The sequence below is a fragment of the Lissotriton helveticus genome, chromosome 7 (assembly GCF_964261635.1).
Source record: "Lissotriton helveticus chromosome 7, aLisHel1.1, whole genome shotgun sequence".
In the NCBI taxonomy this organism is placed as follows: Eukaryota; Metazoa; Chordata; class Amphibia; order Caudata; family Salamandridae; genus Lissotriton; species Lissotriton helveticus.
Genome location: NC_136068.1, coordinates 1,064,485,172 through 1,064,510,977, shown reverse-complemented (window position 1 = coordinate 1,064,510,977; position 25,806 = coordinate 1,064,485,172).

Below are 25,806 nucleotides of genomic sequence, written 5' to 3'. Positions count from 1 at the left end.
CTATGATATTGGTTATAGGTGGAGCGGTTCTGTAGGCACAATGCAACAGTATTATTCAAAACTGGGGTACAAACCGGGGAGAGGAGCATGTACGTGCAGAGTGCGGGCACGGGGGATTGTGATACGGGGTTGGGTGTCGTACATTTCGCTGGGTTGCGTAGCAGTGTACCACTGCTATGTGAGAAGGGGCTTGAATTGGGTCACTGACGGGGTTCAATCATCTAATATGGTAGGATGTGGGATATATCCGTCTGCATCACTGGTGAGCCGTCAGGGGGGGTTGAAGGTCCGCAGTCCTGCCTGCGTAGGTGGGTGGGAGGTGGTGGGGTTGGATGGGCTGGCGTCCGGCTCCTCACTACTTGTTGATTGTTTGAAACGTGTAATAGCATGGCCCACTCCATGGAGATGGGGTGTTTTCGAATTCCCTTGACTTCTTCTTTGCGCAGCGCGTCCTCCTCCGCCGCTGCCCACTTACATACGGCTCCCACCCATGCCGCCAGAGAGGGGCCCGTGGGGGATCGCCAGTGCATGGCTATACTCCTTTTTGTTAGTAATAATGCTAGTGAGATGAAACGCTTGTGTGCTTTAAGATGCTTCTGAATCCGGAATATGCCTAGCGCACTAGCTTCCCATGTGTCTAGGGTTGTGAGTCCTGTGAGGTCTCTCAGAGTATCGTGGACCGCTTACCATAAGGATCAAAGAGTGGGGCAGCTCCAGAACATGTGATGAAAATCGGCCTCTGGGGAGTGGCATCTGGGGCAAAGGAACTGAGTGTCGGGGTAGAATTTTTGCAAGCACGTCGGTGTCAGATACACCCTGTGGAGGATATAAAATTGTATATTTTTAAATCGGGCGTTCCTAGACACCTTTTTGGGAGATTCAAGGGCTCTAGCCCATTCCGTCTTTTGTAATGGACGTCCTATTTCGTCCTCCCAGGTGGCACGCAAAGTTGTTAGGGGTGTGTGTGCAAGTTCGCGGAGCGCCTTGTATAGCCATGTGACTAAATGTCGCCCAACCCCCATGTGCAAAATTGTGTGTATGACTGGGTGTGTGTTCGGTTCCCCGGCCTGGAGGTTGTGGTGGGGACAGAAGCATTCGAGAAGTTGGTGATACCGTAGGAACTGACCCGGAGGGAGATCGTACTCGTCCATAAGGCGTTGGAATGGTTTAATCTGCCCATCCTCGAAGAGGGACTCCATGTCTGTGATCCCACACGCTGTCCATGCCGTTAGCATGTTAGCCGGATAGTAGGTTTCGAGTCTGGGCCAACCAACCAGTGGGAATAATGGAGAGTATGTGGGCGTCCGGGCGACATGCGGTGTACTCGTAACATGCATTGGCGCGCAATTGTCACCTGTAAGGGGTATGTATGCCGCGGTTTGGTGCCCGGTAGGAGGAGACGGGTGAGTTCCGGAATGGGGACCTGACCCGTCGGGGTGTGCGTCTCCTTCGCATGTCGACCCGCCGTCCAGTAAGACAACCATTGAAGTTGTGCTGCAAAAAAGTAGGATTCAAAGGATGGGGCTACTAGGCCTCCCTGAGTGGTAGGTAATTGTAATGTCTTCAGTGCTATTCTGTGTCTGCCCGATCCCCAAATGAGCGTGCCAAGGAGGGAGTTAAGGTCGCGAAAGAAGGTTTTGGGTGGGACCACTGGCAGGTTCGTAAAGTGATATAAGAGCATTATCATTTTTGCCAACGCGACTCGGCCAATTGGGGCTAGCGGGAGTCTGTTCCAGAATCCGACCGCTGACCTAAGGCTAGCAAGTGCTCTGCAATGGTTGCCCTCGAAAATATCGGTCGGGAGTGGTAAAGACGGATCCCGAGGTACCTGGGAGCCTCTGTGCTCCAGGACACTCTCTGCGTCCCCATCCATACGTCGTGAGGGGGTAAGTGCGGATGGGATGGGTAGACCGTGGATTTGTCCCAGTTTACTTTGAGCCCGGAGGCGTCCGCGAATTCCGTGAGCGTCGTCCATATAGGAGTCAGGTCGTCTATGATGTCCCTCACGTATATTAAAAGGTTGTCGGCATACATGGAGACGCTATGGGTGACATCCGCGAGTGGAATGCCCCAGTTCATGCCCTCCTGACGCAATCTTATAGCCAGTGGCTCGACCGCGAGGGCGAAGAGGAACGGTGAGAGGGGGCAGCCTTGCCTCGTGCCCTTCCGGACCTCAAAGGCAGCGAAGATATGTTTCCCTAACCGGACTTGTGTGGTAAGTGCTGTATATAATAGACGTGTGTACGCCAGGAGAACAGGGCCGATGTTGAGTCGGTGTAAGACGGAGAATAGATATTGCCATGTGATGGTGTTGAAAGCTTTCTCAAGATCGAGAATAAGACAGGCTGAACGTGGGTGCGTGTCTTTCACCTGATCCTGCACGTGGAAGATGCGGCGGATGTTCTGGGATGTATTTCTGCCAGGGACGAACCCGCATTGATCCGGGTGGACCAGGGGGCGTATTATTTGTACATATCGATCGGCCAATATTTTCCCTAGAATTTTACAGTTGGGGGATAGAAGAGTAATGGGACGATACGATGCCAGAAGTTGTGGGTCCCGATGCGGTTTCAGAAAAGTTACAATTACAGATTCCCTAAGCAGTGAAGGGTTATGTTGATAAGATTTTGTTAAAGGAAGGGTCACAACTGGTGAGGCATAGAACAAGGAGAATTCAAGTACATTTAAGACAGGAAGTGAAGAGTACGTTAGAGGAAATGATTCAGGATGAGGCGATAGAGCTTATTAAATCAACTCAATGGATTTCCAGAGAGATTATCACAAAGATGCAATTTTGTGACTACCTTTGAATGTTAAAACATCGTATTGTTGTAAATGATTTACTATTGCCCAACATAATGGAGCTGGTACTGATGTTGAAGGATGCAAGATACTTTTCCAAGTTAGATTTTAGAGTGTGTATCATCAAATAAAATTGCACCCAGAATCAAAAGCACTTACCGCCTTCATAACATTGGAAGATGTGTTCTAGTGGAATCCCCTTCCATTTGGCCTTGCTAATGCATCCAGTGTATTCCAACATATGATAGAGGACACCTTCATGGGTCAAGGTCAGGTTGTATTTTTCTTGGATGTTATACTGATCTTTTGGAAGGAACACAATCTGACATTGAAACATGTGTTAGATAATCTGGGGAAGGCTGGATTGACATCAAGAAAGGATAAGTGTCACCTCCTCCAAGAAGAAGTTGACTATCTGGACGATACTATTTGTGTAAATATAAACACACTCCCCGGGAGGAAACCCGGGTAGGGATCTAGAGGCTCTGGGGTCTCAAGGGTGAATTGGCCTCCCAACACAACATATGTACACAAAATAGGCTCCCAGAGAATTTTGAAATTTATAGAGATATGTGATGTATACCTCCCAACGCTACTCAATACAAGTGTTGGGCAAACAAAAAAATGTAACAGATTGTCATCACGCACGACCAGATGTCATATTGACACAGGGACAGCCCCTTATGGAGGAACAACAGCTCCTCCCCTCGCAGGTGCTACCAATTACCTGCTGATTGCCAGTCTCTGCCAGTATTAAAACGCTCTCCCTTCTCCACTCCACACACATCGGAAGGAAGGAGCAGATGCATCTAGGCATGCCGGAACGGACCCATCTTGACAAATTAAAAGAATGATCGATCAGAGGGACACAATATTCCTGGAAATGTTTGTGAATGTGGATGAACATGTATAGTGCACACTAAAGCCTTTAACCCTCCTTTTCATTACGTTTTAGAGTCTGAGTACTGGGTAGACTGTGCCCTTCTTCCATGAGGCATAGAAAACCCATCATTGGGGTAAGATTGTGAGCTCGTCTCACAGCTGTAATAATGGCATGATTTTACCTCACGTGTGAAGTGCCACAAAACCATGAAGCATGCACGTTTTACATGCTTTCAAATATACAAGCATTGTGAGGCATTCCCTACATGTAGAATATGGAATGGTAAGAATATGCTTGCTTATCCACAGATATTGGAAAGCGAGATTAGTTAAGAGGTAGACACAGGACACTCTGGTGTGGGGGTAAAGCATATTGCCTCATTAGGATTCTGTATGACTGTCCTGATGAAATCCACGGACTCAATAGAGCCACAATGCAGAAAAATGTTGATGGTAACAGTGGTGATGGGGTACAATTCCCCTTATCTCCACAATTGATTTTAATCACTAAGTGTCATGTCTAGCGAATAAACTGTTTTAGGATGCCACATTAGTTTTTAACACACTTATATCACAGGATCTATTCTTAATTAGAAGTTTCTCCCTGACTCCAGGTGTAGGCACACTCTCCATCAAACTGAGGTTTTGAGAGCGAGGATTGTCCTATGATGAAGCATGATACCTCGTGGTGTGTGAGGACAATTCGTAAAAAATTTTTGTATGCCCAATACTTCTACTGAGTAGCGTTGGGAGGGATACAACACATATCTCTATAAATTGCTAAATTCTCGGGGAGCCTATACTATTTGTGCCGAAGGCATGATGTCTGAACATTATTTAGTGATGGCCATAAAAGATAAGCCTAAGACATGGGACAAGGACAAACCAAGGCCCTTTAAGAGCTTATTAGAATACTATGTGAAATTTGTGAAGGGATTTAGAAACATTGCATGACTGAGGGTGTTGTTGTGGAAGGAAAAGTCCTTTCTCTGGTTGCCTGAACAAGAGTGGGCATTTGAAAGCACTAAGGAAGTCATTGTTAATGCACAAATATCAAAAACAACAACTAGCACAACTCTGGATGAGAGTTCTGTAGGGACTGGGCCAGTTTTGGACCAGGAGGACGGGGGGAGGAGGTCAGAAAAGACAGTGACATCCTGATTATTGGCAGAGGTAAAAACAAATTACTCTATCATCAGGAAAGAGGCCTTAGATGTTACTTGGCCCATGGAATACTTTAGGACATATGTATGTGGAGTAAATGCAACACTACATACTGATCAAGAGCCCTTACTTAGAGTATTAAAAACTAGTGGGACATCAAATGTTTCTGCATGCCTAGCTAAGATGGCAGCTAGGTTACACACTTTCAATTACAAATTGGAGTATAAAACTTGTTGGATCAACAAGCAAGCAAGCATATTGCTTAACACACTTACCCTGACCTGTTCTTGAATCTGAGCGGGGGTTACAAATGTGAAAGATGTGGAGTCTGAGTTTAAGTGGTACATTACACATGAAGAATGGATAACTGCACAAGTTAAGGATGAAGTCCTTGAGGAGGTCAACATGTTGCTAAAGGGAAGTAGGGTGAGAGAAATTGGATCAGACCATTTTCTAAGATTTTGGGTCGATTATTTGTTGAGTTAGATGGAGTGTTAATGGGTTCACTGACAGAATATCAATGTAAAAAATATAGATGTAAAAAATATTGATCAAAAACCTAGGATGCAAAAATATTGACTCCCTAACAGGTAAGTACAAAAATATTGAGAAAAAAATATTGATGTTAATAATATAGTTGTACAAAATATCGATTTTTATATATACATAAAATAAAATAATAAATATTAAATATATTAAATAATAAAATTACTTTTTTAAATTAAGTCAATTTAATATACATATTAACAAATATAATAAATAAACTTAATTAAAAAAAATTAACCACATACATAATCATTTATATATATATATATATATATATATATATATATATATATATATATATATATATATATATATATATATTTACTTTAAAATTTATTTTTATAATTTTAAAATTATATACATTTACAAATATATATATATATATGTCAGCGGTGTGGCGTCTTCATTTTTGGAGCAAGTTTCGTTTGGATGTTTAGTGGCCGGGTCGGGCCACGAAGACGCCCCACCGCAGACAGAAGCGGGTCCGTGCGCTGTAAATCTGAGGCGCACACAGGAATGGCGCTGTCGCTTTGGTGAGGCACAAGTATAGCAGACACCAGCTTTGCCCAGAACAGCGACCCAATGGAATTGTGATACCTATGGAGGGAGAGGCACAGTGGCACCACTATGGAAACACTTACCTGAACTACTAGAACAAAGATGCACCGCCTGCACACGCCCATGAGGGCAGGACTATGTGAATAAAAAAACACAAGTGCGGAACAATATGCAAAGCTGTTTTCTCCACTGATAGGCCAAGTCAGTGATCAAGGGGAGAATTCCCCGAAACGCGTATGACGATGGTGGCACAGAACACGCTGGGAGGTCATTACTGAATTTGCTGCTGCCTGCCAAATAAAGAGGTGAATCTTACGTCTTGTGTGGCGTCTTCATTTTGGGAGCAAGTTTCGTTTGGATATTTAGTTGCCGGCTCGGGCCATGAAGACGCGCCACCGCAGACAGAAGCCGGTCCGTGCGCTGTGAATTGTCATGCCGCAAGCCCCCTCCTATCACACTGTCCCTTTAAGCCTGCACTATTTAAGAGTCCTCAACCCATGGAGCGACGCTTCACGTTCTTGCGTCTAGCTCCGTTGGGTCTGTTTCCGTCCTGATTACCTTTGCCTGACTTCCGTTCCAGTGACCTGTTGACGATTTCCCTGAGAGAGCTGCCCGGCCCCGTGGTTCCATTGAACGCCGGCGCTTACTTTCTCTCTCTGTCGTTGCAAGCGTTTTGACTCAGCGCTTGCCCCTTTGCCTACAGTTTGATTCACGAATTCATTCGTGAACCTACCCCGTTCCTTTGGAGTCTCGCCCGGCGGCCGGAATTATCTCCGCCATCCGGTGGGATTCTACCTTTCTCATTTCCCTCTGTGTTGCTCCGCCTGTCAGCCGGGCTTGCTCTCCGCTGACGGGCCGGGCTGGTCCTTTTCCTTTTCTTTCCCTCACCGGAGTCGCTCCGCCGGTCAGCCGGGCTTGCTCTCCGCTGGCGGCCGGGTTTCCTCCGGTGTAAATGGTTTAGTTAGTCAGTGTCCGCCATTTCCCTTTTGTGTGATTTCCTGCCCGTCCCTATGTCCTGCTTTCCTTGGGGTTACATATTACCTGTGGAATTCCACGTATTCGGATGTTGAATCTTGCGTGGACCAGTGTGGATTGGGCTGCTGCTACACTTCTCAGAATCACGGTAACAGCGCATTTTTGCGCTGCACACATATTGGTATCAGTATAGAATGTAATTTGGTGTTTGAATACCTGTTTTGTTTTTGTAGATGTTTCTACAGCTACCAAGAGTATTGGCAACCGAGTTATTACATTCCCTCAAACCATTGGGTGTACATCTTGAGCGTTAAAACAAGAAACCAGAGTGAGCAGTATATTTAGTCACTTGTTTGACAAGACGTGTAGGGATACACACTATACTTATGTATGTTCTGTCCTCTTCGCTACAGCTCCAGACGAATTCCCTACAAGAGGTTCTTCCATATCCATTCAGGGACATTAATTCATATAATTCTAGGTATGAAAGGTTCTTATGTATAGAGGTGATACTGATTGTTACATGCAGACTCCAGTAATTACTTCCTTTGTATTTCAGTCTACTTGTTGCCAAGCACTCAAGAAAGGTTGTCAAAACATCCAGTCTGAAGACCCTCATCACACAGTTGTTACCCCCAACCTTTCCTTGTTTTGTCTCCCTGTTTTCCCCTGTTGCGCCTCTTGTGCTCTAGTGTTCGATAGAGTCGGAAGGCTGCAGGGGAAGGCTGTGGAATATTCTTCGGATTCCTGACGCTCCTGCGGAATCATCTTGTATCCTTTACAGAACGTGAAGCCCAAGTGGTGTGTTCTGCCTGAGCGTCATGGATCTTGAAGCAGTTACCCTGGCTGATTTAGCGGGTATGTTGGGGAGTCTGCAGGTCGAGACTCAAACATTGATGGCCAGAGTAGACACCCTACAAAGACATCAAACTCCTGGGGCTACAGGAGGAGGGACATCGGTAGTGCAGGTAACCACTCCTCCTTCAATACCTCTAGCACCCCCTGAACGTTTTGCAGGAGATACAGCGCGATGCGCAGCCTTCCTTAGTCAATGCCAACTACACTTTTCCTGTAAAGCTCAGTGTTTTCCCTCTGATCAGGCTAAGGTAGCCTTTGTAATATCGTACCTCAGTGGTTCTGCAGCTGATTGGGCTATTCCCTTAGTAGATAGAGATGACCCACTATTACACAATTATGCATCTTTTAGGCGAGAATTCCGTAAACTATTCGATAGACACATGTACACTCATTCTTCCGATACAAAATTATTAGAACTTAAACAGGGTACTCAGGATCTAGTAGCCTATATTACTAAGTTTCGCCGGTTGGTGGTTGAGTCCAATTGGCCTGAGGAAAAACGCAGTACCATGTTCTACCGGGGTTTGCGGGAGGACCTGAAAGATGCCTTGTCACAGATAGTTGATCTCCCTACCTCCTGTACCGCTCTCATTGATTTGGTAGTGAAGATTGACCATCGGTTGCATGAAAGGAAGAAGGAGAAAGGGATGCATGAGTACCGTTATGTTGCTATAAAGGAGAAAAAGATTGCCCCAGAAAAAGCCACTGACGACAGTGAACCCATGCAGATAGGTATAGTCCGAGGACCTCTGACTTCCGAGGAAAGACAGAGGAGAAGAACACTTCGGCTCTGTTTATATTGTGGGAAAGCGGGTCACTTTCTAAGAGAGTGCCCAGTTAAACCTGCTCAGTCCAAGTTGTCGGGAAACTAGTCAGCCTGGGTTCTTGTGAGACGAGGAACTCAGGTAGGTCCGGACTAACAGTCTCTTCTTCCGATTATACCTACACTCCTACCAATCATTTATATGTATCAGCGTATCTAACACAAGGCACACTAGGTTTACATGTTTTGATAATGATAGATTCTGGGGCTTCTGGAAACTACATGGACATGGAATGGGCTAAGGAGAACATGATAGCCTGTACCGAAAAAGAGATCGCCAGTAATGTCACCACCATCGATGGCAGCCCTCTTCTTTCTGGTCCGGTTACTCATCGCACCATCCCAATGCATATGGTTATAGCACCTGAACACCATGAAGATTTAATGTTTGATTTAATTAGTTCTCCACAATTCCCGGTGCTCCTGGGTATTCCATGGTTAAGAACTCAAAACCCTGACATTAATTGGGAAACATTCACTATAACCTTTCCTCCTGTTGCTCCGGTGCCCTTGGTAGGGGCTACTGGGGGAGAAACACACTCAGTCAAGGAGAGTCCTGAGGACTGTACGGTTCTCCCACCCTGCTATCAAGAATTGCAGGCGGTCTTTGATGTACAGGAAGCTGATGTTCTTCCACCACACAGAGTCTACGACTGCCGTATTGATCTCGAGGCAGGAGCTAGAATACCCTGTAGCAGAGTGTACGCACTCACTGAAAAAGAGAATGTATACTTACGTGACTATTTAGACTCTATGCTCGAGAAGGGATTCATCAGACCATCGCGATCCCCAGCCTCTTCTTCTTTATTCTTCATTCCTAAACGTGAAGGGGGCCTGCGATGTTGTATCGACTACAGGAAGCTAAATGAAGTAACCATCAAGAACCGTTATCCTCTTCCTCTTATAGCCTCCCTCCTTGACAGAATCCGCAATGCCCAGTTCTTCACTAAGTTGGACTTACGTGGCGCTTATCATCTGGTGCGGGTCAAGGAGGGAGACGAGTGGAAGACGGCTTTCTGCACCAAGTATGGTCTCTTCGAGTACCTTGTAATGCCCTTTGGGCTTTGTAATGCCCCTGCGGCGTTTCAATTCTTCATAAATGAAGTTTTGAAAGACGTACTTGATAGGTATGTAATTGCATATATCGATGATCTGTTGATTTTTTCCCCCACTTTGGCAATACACCAACAGCATGTACGCAACGTGTTAGAACGTTTGCTAGACAATCGCTTATACTGTAAGTTGGAAAAGTGTACTTTTCATACCCAGGAGGTCCCCTTTTTAGGATATATTGTTTCCCCCCGGGGCCTTCGCATGGATCCCACCAAGGTAGAGGCTGTTCTGGCATGGCCTGCTCCTCGTTCAATCAAGGAAATCCAAAGTTTTGTGGGTCTGGCCAATTTCTATAGGCGGTTTATCCGCAATTTCTCAGACCTGGTGTCACCCATTACATCTTTGTTGAAGAAGGGGGTTCCTTTTGTGTGGTCCTGTGAGGCAGAGCAATCGTTTCAGTTGCTAAAAGAAGCTTTCACTAGTGCCCCGGTGCTACATCATTCTGATCCAGCTCTGCCCTTTGTGGTGGAGGTAGACGCTTCTCAAGTGGCAGTAGGAGGTGTTCTATCTCAAGCGGATGCTGTGTCCGGTGAGTGTCATCCGGTGGCATATTATTCCCACAAGTTCTCCCCGGCTGAATACAATTATGCTGTAGGGGATAAGGAACTTCTAGCAATCAAGAAGGCGTTCGAAGAGTGGCGGCAGTATCTCCTAGGTGCCAGACATCCTGCAGTGGTATATACAGATCATCGTAACCTCCAATACCTCAAGTCGGCAAAGGCACTTTCCATGAGACAACTACGTTGGTCTCAGTTTTTTAGTGAGTTCGACTTCACTGTCCAATATAGACCTGGAAAACGTAACGGGAAGGCAGATGCCCTATCACGTTTGGGATTCGAGGCCCCTACAGATCCCATTGAACCTACCCTTATCATTCCCAGAATGAATATCGTAGGAGGTATACAGACAGAGGATGAATTCCTGGCGCAGGTTAGGTGTAGTCAAGCCTCAGCAGACATGAAGACTGTAGTGGGTTAACATGATACTTCTATGAGAGGAAACCTTGTGTGTGTACAAGGGGGAGTGGTTTTACCAACAAAGAAGTTACAGGAGCAAGTCATGCAGTGGTATCATTCACATCCAATAGCTGGTCATCCAGGGATAAAGAAGTCTATTAGAACTGTGCGTGACCGTTTTTGGTGGCCTAATATGCTGGCAGACATAGAACACTTTGTTAAGACATGCCATGTGTGTGCACAAACCAAGGTATCTCGCCTCAATCCTGTGGGCCTTCTCATGCCATTGCCTTCCCCTCCCGGTCCCTGGCATACGGTGTCCCTTGATTTTATAGTGGAACTACCGCTCACTAAAGCAAAGAACAATACGTTGCTGGTGGTGGTGGATATGTTCACTAAGATGGCTCATTTCGTGCCGTTACAGCGTTTACCCACAGCAGTTGAATTGGCCTCCATATACATGCAACACATAGTGCGACTTCATGGTTTCCCTTCTGCCTTGGTCTCCGACAGAGGAGCCCAATTTGTGTCAAGATTCTGGAGGAATTTATGTTCTTTGCTCCAGATAGACGTCCGTCTGTCCTCAAGTTACCATCCACAGTCAGATGGGCAGACGGAGAGAGTCAATCAGTGTTTTGAGCAATACATAAGGAATCAGGTGTTGCAGTCTCTAGTGGACTGGGATGAGTTGGTTTGGGTAGCAGAAATCTCTTATAACAACAGCACACACTCCTCCATCAACGTTTCTCCATTCTTTTGTTCATATGGTTATCACCCTAAGTTACTACCCTCAGGTTGTCCCACAGATTGTCCAACCCCTGCTGCTTCAGATAGGGTAGAGATGTTACTCGAGGTACATAGGAAGGCATTAGAGGGTCTTGAGATGGCTAAGGTGAGATACACGGAAGGAGCAAATCTACACAGGAGATTGGAACCCATATACACACCAGGGGACGAGGTTTGGCTCTCCACTAAATACATTGCTCTTGGGGGTCCACGCAAGTTCAACCCCAAATACATAGGTCCCTATAAGGTGGAAAAGATAATCAATCCCGTTGCCATGAGATTACAACTTCCACCTTCATTCAAGATTCATCCGGTATTCCATGTTTCCCTACTAAAACCGGTTGAACCAGGGACTAAATTGCCGGTGAAACCTACTCCGTTAACTCTGCAGGACTCGGAAGAATATGAGGTTGAGACTATCCTTGATTCCCGTAGAGTGAGGAGTACGGTCCAGTATTTGGTTCATTGGAAGGGATACGGTGTGGAAGAGCGTACATGGGAACCCTCTTCTAACATTCATGCTCCTCGACTGTTAAGAGCGTTTCATCAAAAACATCCTAACAAGCCCAAACCAAGTGGGGATTGTTGTGGGGGGAGTGTACTGTCATGCCGCAAGCCCCCTCCTATCACACTGTCCCTTTAAGCCTGCACTATTTAAGAGTCCTCAACCCATGGAGCGACGCTTCACGTTCTTGCGTCTAGGTCCGTTGGGTCTGTTTCGGTCCTGATTACCTTTGCCTGACTTCCGTTCCAGTGACCTGTTGACGATTTCCCTGAGAGAGCTGCCCGGCCCCGTGGTTCCATTGAACGCCGGCGCTTACTTTCTCTCTCTGTCGTTGCAAGCGTTTTGACTCAGCGCTTGCCCCTTTGCCTACAGTTTAATTCACGAATTCATTCGTGAACCTACCCCGTTCCTTTGGAGTCTCGCCCGGCGGCCGGGTTTATCTCCGCCATCCGGTGGGATTCTACCTTTCTCATTTCCCTCTGTGTTGCTCCGCCTGTCAGCCGGGCTTGCTCTCCGCTGACGGGCCGGGCTGGTCCTTTTCCTTTTCTTTCCCTCACCGGAGTCGCTCCGCCGGTCAGCCGGGCTTGCTCTCCGCTGGCGGCCGGGTTTCCTCCGGTGTAAATGGTTTAGTTAGTCAGTGTCCGCCATTTCCCTTTTGTGTGATTTCCTGCCCGTCCCTATGTCCTGCTTTCCTTGGGGTTACATATTACCTGTGGAATTCCACGTATTCGGATGTTGAATCTTGCGTGGACCAGTGTGGATTGGGCTGCTGCTACACTTCTCAGAATCACGGTAACAGCGCATTTTTGCGCTGCACATATATTGGTATCAGTATAGAATGTAATTTGGTGTTTGAATACCTGTTTTGTTTTTGTAGATGTTTCTACAGCTACCAAGAGTATTGGCAACCGAGTTATTACATTCCCTCAAACCATTGGGTGTACATCTTGAGCGTTAAAACAAGAAACCAGAGTGAGCAGTATATTTAGTCACTTGTTTGACAAGACGTGTAGGGATACACACTATACTTATGTATGTTCTGTCCTCTTCGCTACAGCTCCAGACGAATTCCCTACAAGAGGTTCTTCCATATCCATTCAGGGACATTAATTCATATAATTCTAGGTATGAAAGGTTCTTATGTATAGAGGTGATACTGATTGTTACATGCAGACTCCAGTAATTACTTCCTTTGTATTTCAGTCTACTTGTTGCCAAGCACTCAAGAAAGGTTGTCAAAACATCCAGTCTGAAGACCCTCATCACACAGTTGTTACCCCCAACCTTTCCTTGTTTTGTCTCCCTGTTTTCCCCTGTTGCGCCTCTCGTGCTCTAGTGTTCGATAGAGTCGGAAGGCTGCAGGGGAAGGCTGTGGAATATTCTTCGGATTCCTGACGCTCCTGCGGAATCATCTTGTATCCTTTACATGAATCTGAGGTGCACACAGGAACGGCGCTGCTGCTTTGGTGAGGCACAAGTAAAGCAGCAAACCACCTTTGCCCAGAACAGCGACCCAATGGAATTGTGAGACCTATGGAGGGAGAGGCACAGTGACACCACTATGTAAACACTTACCTGAAATACTAGAACCAAGATGCACCGCCTGCACACACCCATGAGGACGGGACTATGTGAATAAAATAACGCAAGTGCGGAACAATATGCAAAGCTGTTTTCACCACCGAAAGGCCAAGTCAGTGATCAAGGGGAGAATTCCCCGAAACGCGTATGACGATGTTGGCACAGAACACGCTGGGAGGTCATTACTGAATTTGCTGCTGCCTGCCAAATAAAGAGGTGAATCTTACGTCGTGTGTGGCGTCTTCATTTTTAGAGCAAGTTTTGTTTGGAGATATATATATTCACTGAAAAAACCATAGGTTAGAGACCATATATAGTTAGTTGGACATTTTATTGACATAAAACCAATGAAATTCCATATATAGTTAGTTGCACTAACTATATATCGCGCACCCGCAATCCACTGCTGATGATGTCACATATTACATCATTCATGACATGGTCAGTGACATCACTGATGACATCACTGATGACATCTCAAATGACATCACTGATGACATCTCAAATGACATCACTGATGACATCATCTAGTGTCTGTGTGTTTTTGTAAAGTTTAAATATGTTTTACATATTGAAGAATGAGTGGATGTATGGAAGACTGAGTGTGTGTGTGGCTGGCTGGGAGGTGTGTGACTCTGTGCATATCAATGTGTACTTGTATCAGTGATTGTATAACAGAGTAAGTATGTGTTAGTATATGTGTGAAAAGTATGGTGTTCTGTGTTTAACTGTATAGATGAGGAAATCGAAGTGTGATTGATTCTTCACAGGACTGACTAGGTGTATGAGTGCATATGATAGTGTTGTAATAATGAGTGACTGTATGTATGAGTGATTGTATGGGTGAATGAGTGAATGTGTGTGTAGACGTAGGAATCAGTGAGTGCGTATGTAGTAACTGGTATTGGTGTGTCATGATGTCATCAGTTATGTCATTTGAGATGTCATCAGTGATGTCATTTGAGATGTCATCAGTGATGTCATCAGTGATGTCACTGAAGTATGGTGTTCTGTGTTTAACTGTATAGATGAGGAAATGGAAGTGTGATTGATTCTTTACAGGACTGACTAGGTGTGTGAGTAACTCCATGGATGAGTGGCAGTGTGTGAGTGTCTGCATAGGTGTATGAGTGCATATGATAGTGTTGTAATAATGAGTGACTGTATGTATGAGTGATTGTATGGGTGAATGAGTGAATGTGTGTGTAGACGTAGGAATCAGTGAGTGCGTATGTAGTAACTGGTATTGGTGTGTCATGATGTCATCAGTGATGTCATTTGAGATGTCATCAGTGATGTCATCAGTGATGTCATTTGAGATGTCATCAGTGATGTCATCAGTGATGTCACTGACCATGTCATGAATGATGTAATATGTGACATCATCAGCAGTGGATTGCGGGTGCGCGATATATAGTTAGTGCAACTAACTATATATGGAATTTCATTGGTTTTATGTCAATAAAATGTCCAGCTAACTATATATGGTCTCTAACCTATGGTTTTTTCAGTGAATTTTCAAGGTTTTGTAAATGCAAATTCCTAACTATATATGGTCTATAACCTATGGTTTTTTCAGTGAATTTCATTGGTTTTTTAAAAGCTAATATCTATAGCTGTAAAATATATTCTTTATTACGTGACGTATCACGTAGCCACGTGAGACGCCTCATGACGCGTCGCATAACCGTGACGTATCGGCTCTGCAGCGCAAACAAAACCCGTAACGTAAGCGTGCCGGAGCACGCTTACCAATATATATATTTTTTTTAACCTTAATTAGACAAAATCCACACGTGCACATATCTTGAGGCCTTGCAAAGGCACATCAAACAAACAGTCCCTACAATTTTGCCAAGTTTGCTGGAAATCTATTCCCTTAATTTTTTTTTACTGTTTCTCTTGGTTTTTCCCCTTGTTACGCTTACCGGGACGCTACCCGGTACGCGAACCGGACGCTCCAAAAACACAAGATGGCGGACTCCCGTTACGCTGCCGGTTAGCTGCCCGGTTCGCGTACCGGGAAGCGCCTCTACCGCGAAAAATCGCGGGGGACTTTAATATCCCCCTCATCAATCCTAGGGGGTCAGGAGGGGTTTACCTTGCCCCCTTTCCTTCATTTCCCCCTTCTTTTTTCACCACATCTTGTCTCTCGAACCTACCGAGAGACAAGATGGCGGCCGCTCCGGACTGTTTACAATGTTGACAGCTACGCTGCCGGTTAGCTGCCCGGTTAGCTGCCCGGTGAGCTGCCCGGTGAGCTGCCCGGTGAGCTGCCCGGTTCGCGTACCGGGACGCGCCTCGACGGCGTAAAATCGCAAAAAAAAAAATTATTATTTTTTGCCCCGCGGGGCACTTTAATATCCCCCTCATCAATCCTAGGGGGTCAGGAGTGGTCTACCTTGCCCCCTTTCCTTCATTTCCCCCTTCGTTTTTCACCACATCTTGTCTCTCGATCGTACCGAGAGACAAGATGGCGGCCGCTCCGGACTGTGTAGAATGTTGACAGACACCGGAGAGCCAATCAGCTTCGCTTCGCGAAGTTCCGTTACGCGTCAGGTACGCGAACCGAGGCGCTAACCGGAGCGCTGTCACAGATATATATATTTTTTTAAACGTTAATTTCTCAAAATCCACTGGAGCACATATATTGAGACATAGCAAAGGCACGTCGGGCAAACCATATCTACAATTTTGCCAAGTTTCATGTAAATCTATTCAGCCGTTCGAGCTAAAAGTGAGTCCAACCGCCCTATGGAAAAATGAATGGGAAAAACGCGTTTTGGGACCCCCCTTTTTTCTCGGCCCCCCCTTGACGAAACCCCCCCAGATTTTCAGGGGCTGCTCAGAAACAAAATGTGCCATTTTCCTGAAGATTTCAGCCAATTCCGTCCACAAACGCCAAAGTTATTAGACATAGAATTTTCAGAAATCCCATAGAGAAAAAATCCTAACTATATATACCCACTGGCTATCGCCAGTAGGTAATATACATATATAAACATATATAATCTGCATATCTATATAAATATAAATGCATGCATACATATACATATATGCATACATATGCATGTTATTTACATGAAAGTTTTAAAAACACTAATAAAAGCAAAGCTAAAAAGCCACCTCATTACAAACAGAATGGCTTTAACGTAAACGAGGGCGAGATCTATTGCATTTTCAATGCTTGTTTACTTTGGTTCTATCAAGAAGGCATTCAGATGTGTCACACATTTGCCATAAATTCTGAATGTTAGCACTCTAGTTGCTCATTAGATCACTGTAGTAAAGCTAGTGCTCACCAGGGAAGTCTGCTGCTAATCATGGTTTGCAGCCATTTTCCCGCATTTTTTATCCCGCAGACTTTCAGTCCGCATACCATTATCCCGCAAGGTCATTGACCTCGCATACCATTATCCCCGCATTTTTTCAAAACGCATGTGCATTTATCGCGCATGCCTTTACAAAGAATTGCGTTTTAAAGGCATGTATGGTAAATGCATTTGCGTTGTGAAAACCACGATGACGAGAGAGGTAAGTGGGTTTGTGTTAATTTTTTCGTTGGTTAGTGATTGTGTAGTGTAGTGTAGTGTTGTGTAGTGTAGTGTTGTGTTAGTGTAGTGTAGAGTTGTGGTGGTTGTTTAGTGTAGGGTCATGCTGGGGGTAGTGTTTTAGGGTTTAGGGTTGTGTTGTAGTGTTTGCGTAGTGTAGGGTCATGCTGGGGGTAGTGTTTTAGGGTTTAGGGTAGTGTTGTAGGGTTTGCGTAGTGTAGGGTCATGCTGGGGGTAGTGTTTTAGGGTTTAGGGTTGTGTTGTAGTGTTTGCGTAGTGTAGGGTCATGCTGGGGCTAGTGTTTTAGGGTTTAGGGTAGTGTTGTAGTGTTTGCGTAGTGTAGGGTCATGCTGGGCGTAGTGTTTTAGGGTTTAGGATAGTGTTGTAGTGTTTGCGTAGTGTAGGGTCATGCTGGGGGTAGTGTTTTAGGGTTTTGGGTAGTGTTGTAGTGTTTGCGTAGTGTAGGGTCATGCTGGGGTGTAGTATTTTAGGGTTTAGGGTAGTGTTGTAGTGTTTGCGTAGTGTAGGGTCATGCTGGGGGTAGTGTTTTAGGGTTTTGGGTAGTGTTGTAGTGTTTGCGTAGTGTAGGGTCATGCTGGGGTGTAGTGTTTTAGGGTTTTGGGTAGTGTTGTAGTGTTTGCGTAGTGTAGGGTCATGCTGGGGTGTAGTGTTTTAGGGTTTTGGGTAGTGTTGTAGTGTTTGCGTAGTGTAGGGTCATGCTGGGGGTAGTGTTTTAGGGTTTTGGGTAGTGTTGTAGTGTTTGCGTAGTGTAGGGTCATGCTGGGGGTAGTGTTTTAGGGTTTTGGGTAGTGTTGTAGTGTTTGCGTAGTGTAGGGTCATGCTGGGGGGTAGTGTTTTAGGGTTTTGGGTAGTGTTGTAGTGTTTGCGTAGTGTAGGGTCATGCTGGGGGTAGTGTTTTAGGGTTTTGGGTAGTGTTGTAGTGTTTGCGTAGCGTAGGGTCATGCTGGGGGTAGTGTTTTAGGGTTTTGGGTAGTGTTGTAGTGTTTGCGTAGCGTAGGGTCATGCTGGGGGTAGTGTTTTAGGGTTTAGGGTAGTGTTGTAGTGTTTGCGTAGCGTAGGGTCATGCTGGGGGTAGTGTTTTAGGGTTTAGGGTAGTGTTGTAGTGTTTGCGTAGTGTAGGGTCATGCTGGGGGTAGTGTTTTAGGGTTTAGGGTAGTGTTGTAGTGTTTGCGTAGTGTAGGGTCATGCTGGGGTGTAGTGTTTTAGGGTTTTGGGTAGTGTTGTAGTGTTTGCGTAGTGTAGGGTCATGCTGGGGTTAGTGTTTTAGGGTTTAGGGTAGTGTTGTAGTGTTTGCGTAGTGTAGGGTCATGCTGGGGTGCAGTGTTTTAGGGTTTTGGGTAGTGTTGTAGTGTTTGCGTAGTGTAGGGTCATGCTGGGTGTAGTGTTTTAGGGTTTAGGGTAGTGTTGTAGTGTTTGCGTAGTGTAGGGTCATGCTGGGGGTAGTGTTTTAGGGTTTAGGGTAGTGTTGTAGTGTTTGCGTAGTGTAGGGTCATGCTGGGGGTAGTGTTTTAGGGTTTAGGGTTGTGTTGTAGTGTTTGTGTAGTGTAGGGTCATGCTGGGGGTAGTGTTTTAGGGTTTAGGGTAGTGTTGTAGTGTTTGCGTAGTGTAGGGTCATGCTGGGGTGTAGTGTTTTAGGGTTTTGGGTAGTGTTGTAGTGTTTGCGTAGTGTAGGGTCATGCTGGGGGTAGTGTTTTAGGGTTTAGGGTAGTGTTGTAGTGTTTGTGTAGTGTAGGGTCATGCTGGGGGTAGTGTTTTAGGGTTTAGGGTAGTGTTGTACTGTTTGTGTGGTGTAGGGTCATGCTGGGGGTAGTGTTTTAGGGTTTAGGGTAGTTTAGTTGTTTAGTGTATGCTAAAGGCATATTCGTTCTAAAAGTTTTCGTTATTTTGATTTGCGGCCTAATAGTACATGCAGGATTTTTTTTGCGGACTGATGGTATGCGGGATTTCGTCATATATTCGCTAATCATACTTTCTATGGCAAAATGAACCCCCTCATTTTGTTCCTTTTTAAATTAAATGTTTTAAGAGTTACCACTTTATTCCAATCAAGATGGCTTCAGGTGTGCCATACCTTTGTAATAAGTAGGACTGTTAGCACTCTAGTTGTTCTTTAGAACACTCTGGGACATTCTGTCATTGGGCTATAGTTAGGCTACATCTGGCTGATATTTGGGCTACATTTGTTTTTTTTTGTCTCTGGTGGCCATCTTTGGGCTACATTGGGCTACATTGGGCTACATTGGGCTACATTTGGGCTCCAACATATATATAGCCCAATGTAGCCCAATATATATTTTTCAAAGTTAATTTTCGTAAAAACCACTGGAGCCTATATCTTGAGACATAGCAAAGGCACATCGGGCTACCAGTCCCTACAATTTTGCCAAGTTTGGTGTAAATCCATTCAGCCGTTCAGGCTAAAAGTGAGGCCAACCGCCCTATGGAAAATTGCATGGGAAAAACACGTTTTGGGACCCCCCTTTTTTCTCGGCCCCCCTTGACGAAACCCCCCCAAATTTTCAGGGGCAGCTCAGAAACAAAATGTTCCATTTTCCTGAAAATTTCAGCCAATTCTGTCCTCAAACGCCAAAGTTATTCGACATAGAATTTTCAAAAATCCCATAGGAAAAAAATCCTAACTATATATACCTACTGGCTATCGCCAGTAGGTAATACATATATATATATATAAAGTCGTAAATTCTTCGTTTCTTTGATGGAAAAAAACACACGAACACCGTGATCTCCAAGAAGCCTTTTAATGAAGTAGATCAAAGGCAATCATCACTCTACGCGTTTCGGGTCAAAAGTGCAACTTTAAATAGTCATGCGACAGTTGTGTTAACAATAAAAAAGAAAAACAGACTTACTGTGGTTGTCAAATTAAATCACAAATGTGAATAATACATTTCTCACACACGTTTCTAGCGGGTAATTTCATATGAATCATGCTACTTCTTTTTAAATATACACACATTGTGAGTTTTTGGCTGTTTGGTTTTGAGGGTTTTAAATTAATCACAAAATGGTTTATAACGAATTTTCTCGGTGAGAGTACTGTTTTGCTGTCTATTAATGTCCTCTTGGGACAACATCAGCCTAGTAGTCCTAATTAAGGACATAGTCAGGCAAAGACGAGGTACCTAGCCCCAGTGGGCACCCTCCTCTTAAATAAATAAATAACAGCATTTTTATAAGGGCTTGGTGACATACCCTTTTGTCATCACTCTCTCATCCCACAAGCTAGTTATCTTGCCCTAGTGGGCAATTCCATTAACAACCAGAATCACAGCTCATAATCTTAAACTGTAGTGCATTCAGGAAAAAGGTTTCTTTTTTTGATATCTCCAAGTTATAACGCTTCTTTTTTTCTTATGTGCTCTGAAGAAAAGAAAGAATACAAAACAAACTGTAACTAATAAATACATTTAAAATTATGTCTTAAAATTACTTTTTACGAGAGATCAATTAAATCGTTATTTCTTATCAACTATGCAGATATTGTGCGGACTACTGTTAGCAAGCTCCAACACTATAGAACCTTTTCATCTTATCATTCTAATTATATAACTTTTCTTACAATACAGCATATTACTGTTCTTTTCTTAAATATCTGCTGAGACATTTCCAGCTAACCCAGATGTACTTCTAGCTCTTCATCGTAATTGTGCCCTAGCGGGGTCATTGTTTTGTACTGTATGATGATTCTTGGTTCTAACCTCCGCAGGCTCTGGACTCTATTCCCACCTCTTTCATCAAATTTGATCATGTCTAGCACACAAAAACTTAGCAATGATGTATCCTGCTTATGATGACTCTGAAAGTGTCTAGCAATTGGATATGACTTATCTACATTTTTTATTGCTCTTAAATGTTCTAAAACTCTAAGCTTAGCCTTTTTAATAGTGCTGCCGATGTAACACATGTCACATGGGCAGAACAAGGCATAAACTGCAAAGTCCGTGTTGCATGATATGTGTTCTTTTATTTTGAATTTTTCTGCTTCTGGTGATAGGGTCACTTCCTTTCTGTTGCGACTGTTTTTGTATGCCTTGAAGCTTCTACAAGTATAAAAGCCTTGTATTCCAGTTATTTTAGGGTTTCTACTCTCCACTGCTCTGCAGAGTTGATCTTTCAGGGATTTAGTTCTTTTTAAAAGTAATTTGAGGCAACAGTTCTACATGCATTGCTAAGTCAGAGTCAGTTTTCAGGATTGGCCAAACTTTGCCTAGGCTCTTTTTGATCATGTAAGCTTGGTTGCTATAGGTTGTAATGAACCGGGTTGTGTTTTCTATCCCGTCCTCTTCCTTCTTACCTCTTTCTGAGAGCAATGATTCTCTTTTTCTCTCTGAGGCTACACTCTTTGCTTTACTAATGATCTTTTCTGAATATCCCCTGTTTCTGAATCTTTCGGACATCTGTTTCTCTTCCTCTATATAGCCTTCCACTGTGCTGCAATTTCGTTTTGCTCTTAATAGCTCCCCTACCGGGATGCTCCTGATGAGCGCACTTGGGTGACAGCTTTGGGCGTGGAGTAAGCTATTCCCTGCTGTACTTTTTCTATATAGGGTACTCTCCAATTTGTTGTTAGTTATTTTTAGCTTAAGGTCGAGAAATTCCATGCTGTCTTTATCCCAATGACTAGTGAATTTTAAATTATGTAGGTTCTCATTGAGAGATTCAACAAATTTAGCTCCTTCAGCTTCAGTTCCTCTCCATACAACGAAAATGTCGTTGATGTACCTTAGCCATCGGACAACTGTTTCAATATATATGGGCATCCTGTATACAACTTCTTTTTCCCAAAGGCCCAAAAAAAGCCCCGCAAAGCATGGCGCAAAACAGTTTCCCATACAAGTGCCTAGGGTTTGCCTGTAGATCTTACTGTCGAATAGAAAGAAATTTGTTGGAAATTTTCATGATTTCCAACAACATCTGTGTATGTTCTACATAGGAGATGGATCTTTCTGATAGAAAATGCTCACATGCATCTAATCCTTGCTGGTGTGGGATACATGTGTATAATCCTACTACATCTAACGTTAGAAGGGAATAAGTGCGTTCCCAATCAATGGTTCCTATTTTCCTAAGAAAATCACCCGAATCTCTAGCGTATGCCGGCAGTTTCTGGACTAGGCCTTGTAGGAAGTAGTCTACGTACCTAGACGCATTTACTCCCTCGTGACGAAACTATTGGTCTCCCTGGTGGATTATTTTTGTCCTTGTGAATCTTCGGGAGAAGATACAAGGCTGGGAGTTTGGGATGTTTGTTTTCTAGAAACCTGAATTCTTCGTTTTCTACAAGTCCTCTTGTTTTCCACTCATTCAACTGAATGTTGAAAGCTTTTATTGATTGTTCGTATTCCATACGATTACTTCTGCTGTAATTCGTGGTGTCCCCTAGTTGTCTTAACCCTTCATCAATGTATTTATTCTTCGACATTACAACTTCGTTTCCACCTTTATCCGATTTTTTAATGACGATGGAGTTGTCATTTCTCAAATTCTCTAAAGCCTTTCTTTGTGCGGGTTTCGTGTTGTTCCAGCCTTTTGTCTCGTGTGGTTTGCTATGTGTTGCAACTCTTTGTTCATACTTCTTTCAAAGACATCAATCACATCACTTTTTATTTGTGGCAGAAAAATCGACTTAGGTTTAAAGCCCCTTTCTACACTTATCCCTAAGGAAATGTTATTTGCTTGAAATTGATCATAGGGACTACTGCTTTCATCCTTTTCACCATTTAGCACCTGTAATGTATGTGATAATTTTGCTTCTGCTATTGTAATGGGACATGGGCTGTCTGTCCTCATTGGCCCTTCAATATTGACTTTTGTCGCATACCATTTATGAATTCGCAACTTTCTGATGAAAAAGAACAGATCTACTTTGCTTTGAGTATAATTAAAAGTATTAGATCGACAAAAACTCAAGCCCTTAGATAGCAGTTCTACCTCAGATTTCATGAGCGTTCTGTCCGAGAGATTTATGACCGTTTGTTCTGCCATCACTTCTTCTTCAGCTGGCCCCTTGTTCGTGTTCCCACAGGGCTTCCTTGTTCTCCGGGGTTCGTAGCGTTTTTGTTTCTTCCTCCTCTTCTTCCTCTTCCAGGATTTTGCTATCCTTGTTTTCTGGTGACTTGACGCCCCTTTATCACCATGTCGAATTCTTTAAAAACACTGGTTTTTACTCCCATAAACTCATGGACACTCGAGAATTCACTTCCACTGGTTAAACTTCCCTCAGTTGTCGTCTCATTTGTTGCTTGTTCATCTTCCTCATTTGTTTTTTCCGATGTTTTTGTATTTTCAGCTTGCGTTGCTTGCATTGTTGTACGTATTTGTCATATTTTTTCGCAAAAGGTATTATTTGTCCCTTCTGGTAATCTACCAGATCTCTTTGGAATTTTCTTTAGTTTTTGAGCTTAATATCTTCCTCGATTTTGTTAAGGCTGATCTCCATTTTTTCCATTTCCTTTTTAAACTCTTCTTCACTACACATTCCTTTTAATTCATCAGTATGTTCCTCAATTTCTTTATTTAGTCTCTCTACATCATTTGATGCAAATTTAACCAGCATATGCAACATGTTGGTGGAACATTGATGGTTATTTGCTGCCCAGTCAGTTATTAATTCAGGGACAGGATTGTAAAAGGTCGGTGTGATGAAGATTCGTAATCCCCGTGGGACCCTTGCTACATCGATGTATTTTTTTTTGTCCTCATTTTGCCCTTGGAAAACCACATAGGAGCACAAGGAGAGGGAAATGAACTGTACTGTCACAGATAAACTGGTAGTGCCATCAACCGGCTGATATTGACACTCAGTATTGTTCAAGCTCTCCAAGGGATGCGCCGCGAGATGTTAACCACGAAAGAGCAATATTGCTGCTATTCAATACCCATTGTGGATCGGGGAGGCCATGACAATTGGGTAAATCGAGGGAGGAGAGCAGACCAAGCAGCGTTAATCATCGGACAGTGGGAAAAAAAAAACACCTACGGTCAAATTTTTTTTTTATTTAAACCCAATTTAAAAGGTGCCAAAAGCCACGTTTATCGGGGTTACCAGATCTTGCTAGATCAATTTTAGACGTATGCAGAACTGATATACGCCAGTCTAACAGAGTGGGAGGCAGTGGTTCTTTCCATTCCCTGCAGATTTCTCTCCTTGCCAAGAGGATACAGTAGAACAATAGTTTTTTGACAGGACCGTGGATTTCCAGTGATGTTCCTAAAATTGCGAGCATTGCGTTGATTGAGATTTGATACCCCAAAGATGTTGACACAGAGTACTGATAGAGTCCCAATAAAGTGACAGCAATGGGCATTCGAAGAACATGTGTAGATCCGAGGCTGCGAGCAGCCCACACTTAGGGCACGCCGCGGTGGAGTCGATAGAGAACTTTGATAACCTCTGTGGAGAATAGTACGCCCTATGCGGCGTAAAAAGATGGTTCCTACGCAACCACGCTGGCTTCACTGTCTCCCACAGGATCTTAAAGGAGGAGGACCAGATGTTTTCGAGATCTTTTCCAATAAATGAAGAGCTCCACAGTATTTCGGGTAGAATGAAGTCCCCGTCGACCTCTTCTAGTAACACATTGTACCAGAACGAGATCTCCTTAGTTACAGGAGTTTTGTCCATCATCAGGGTCAATATTCTACTATACCCTCCCATTTGGAATCTTACCCTAACAGAGCTCTGTGCATGGGCCCAACTCACTATCTGTAGATATTTAAATCTAGATAGACCCAACCCCACTCTGGCTGATAAGTAATCCCAAGGTAGAAAAACACAGTCTGAATAGAGGTCCCCCCAAACCTCCAGACCGGCCTCTCTCAGGGGTGTTGCCAAGCTATCGAGAAGCCACGCCGGACAACCCGGAGAGTCCCACAGTGGAGACCTACTTGCAAAGTACCCCACCTTTAGAGCACCTCTTAATTTAACCCATGTCCTTGTAAAACCCAACAAAATCTTCAACTTAACCTTTTTAAAAAACGTAGGATCCCCGAACTTAAGCAAAAAACCCTGCTGGCCTACTCCCTCTCCTCTAAGTAGTGAGGCAAACATACTGCCTAACCTTACATTAGTCGGCATTTTAAGCAGCATCCTCGCATGGGAAAATTGAAAAGCCCAAGCGTAGAGTTGTAAGTCAGGTGCTGCCAAACCCCCCTTTTCACTACGGCGCCTGATCTTTTTCCATGCTATCCGTGGTATATGGTCATTCCAAATAAAAGAACTAATATGGCCTTGAAGTTTTGTTAAAATAGAGGGTTCAAAGTGTAACGGGACAGTATTGAACAAAAAGGTGATTTTGGGTAAGATAGACATTTTAACCAGGTTAGCTCTACCTAAGATGGAAAGAGGGAGCGAAGACCAAGACCTCATAAGCTTTCTACAGTCCCTCGCAACAATATCAAAGTTCAACGGTACGATGTTATCTATGTCCTTTACGATGGTGAGACCCAGATAACGCATAGAATAACTTAGCTGAGCCCCTGCCACTGGTTTGGCCTCATTCCACTGCATCATCTCCGTTTTGGACGCATTGATTTGATATCCAGATATCTCACCATAGTTATGTGCCAGTGCGATGACTGAGGGGAGTGCTGTACGCAGATCTGAGGAAAAAATAAGAATGTCATCTGCGTAGAGGGCTACTTTCTTCTCCCATCCCACATAGA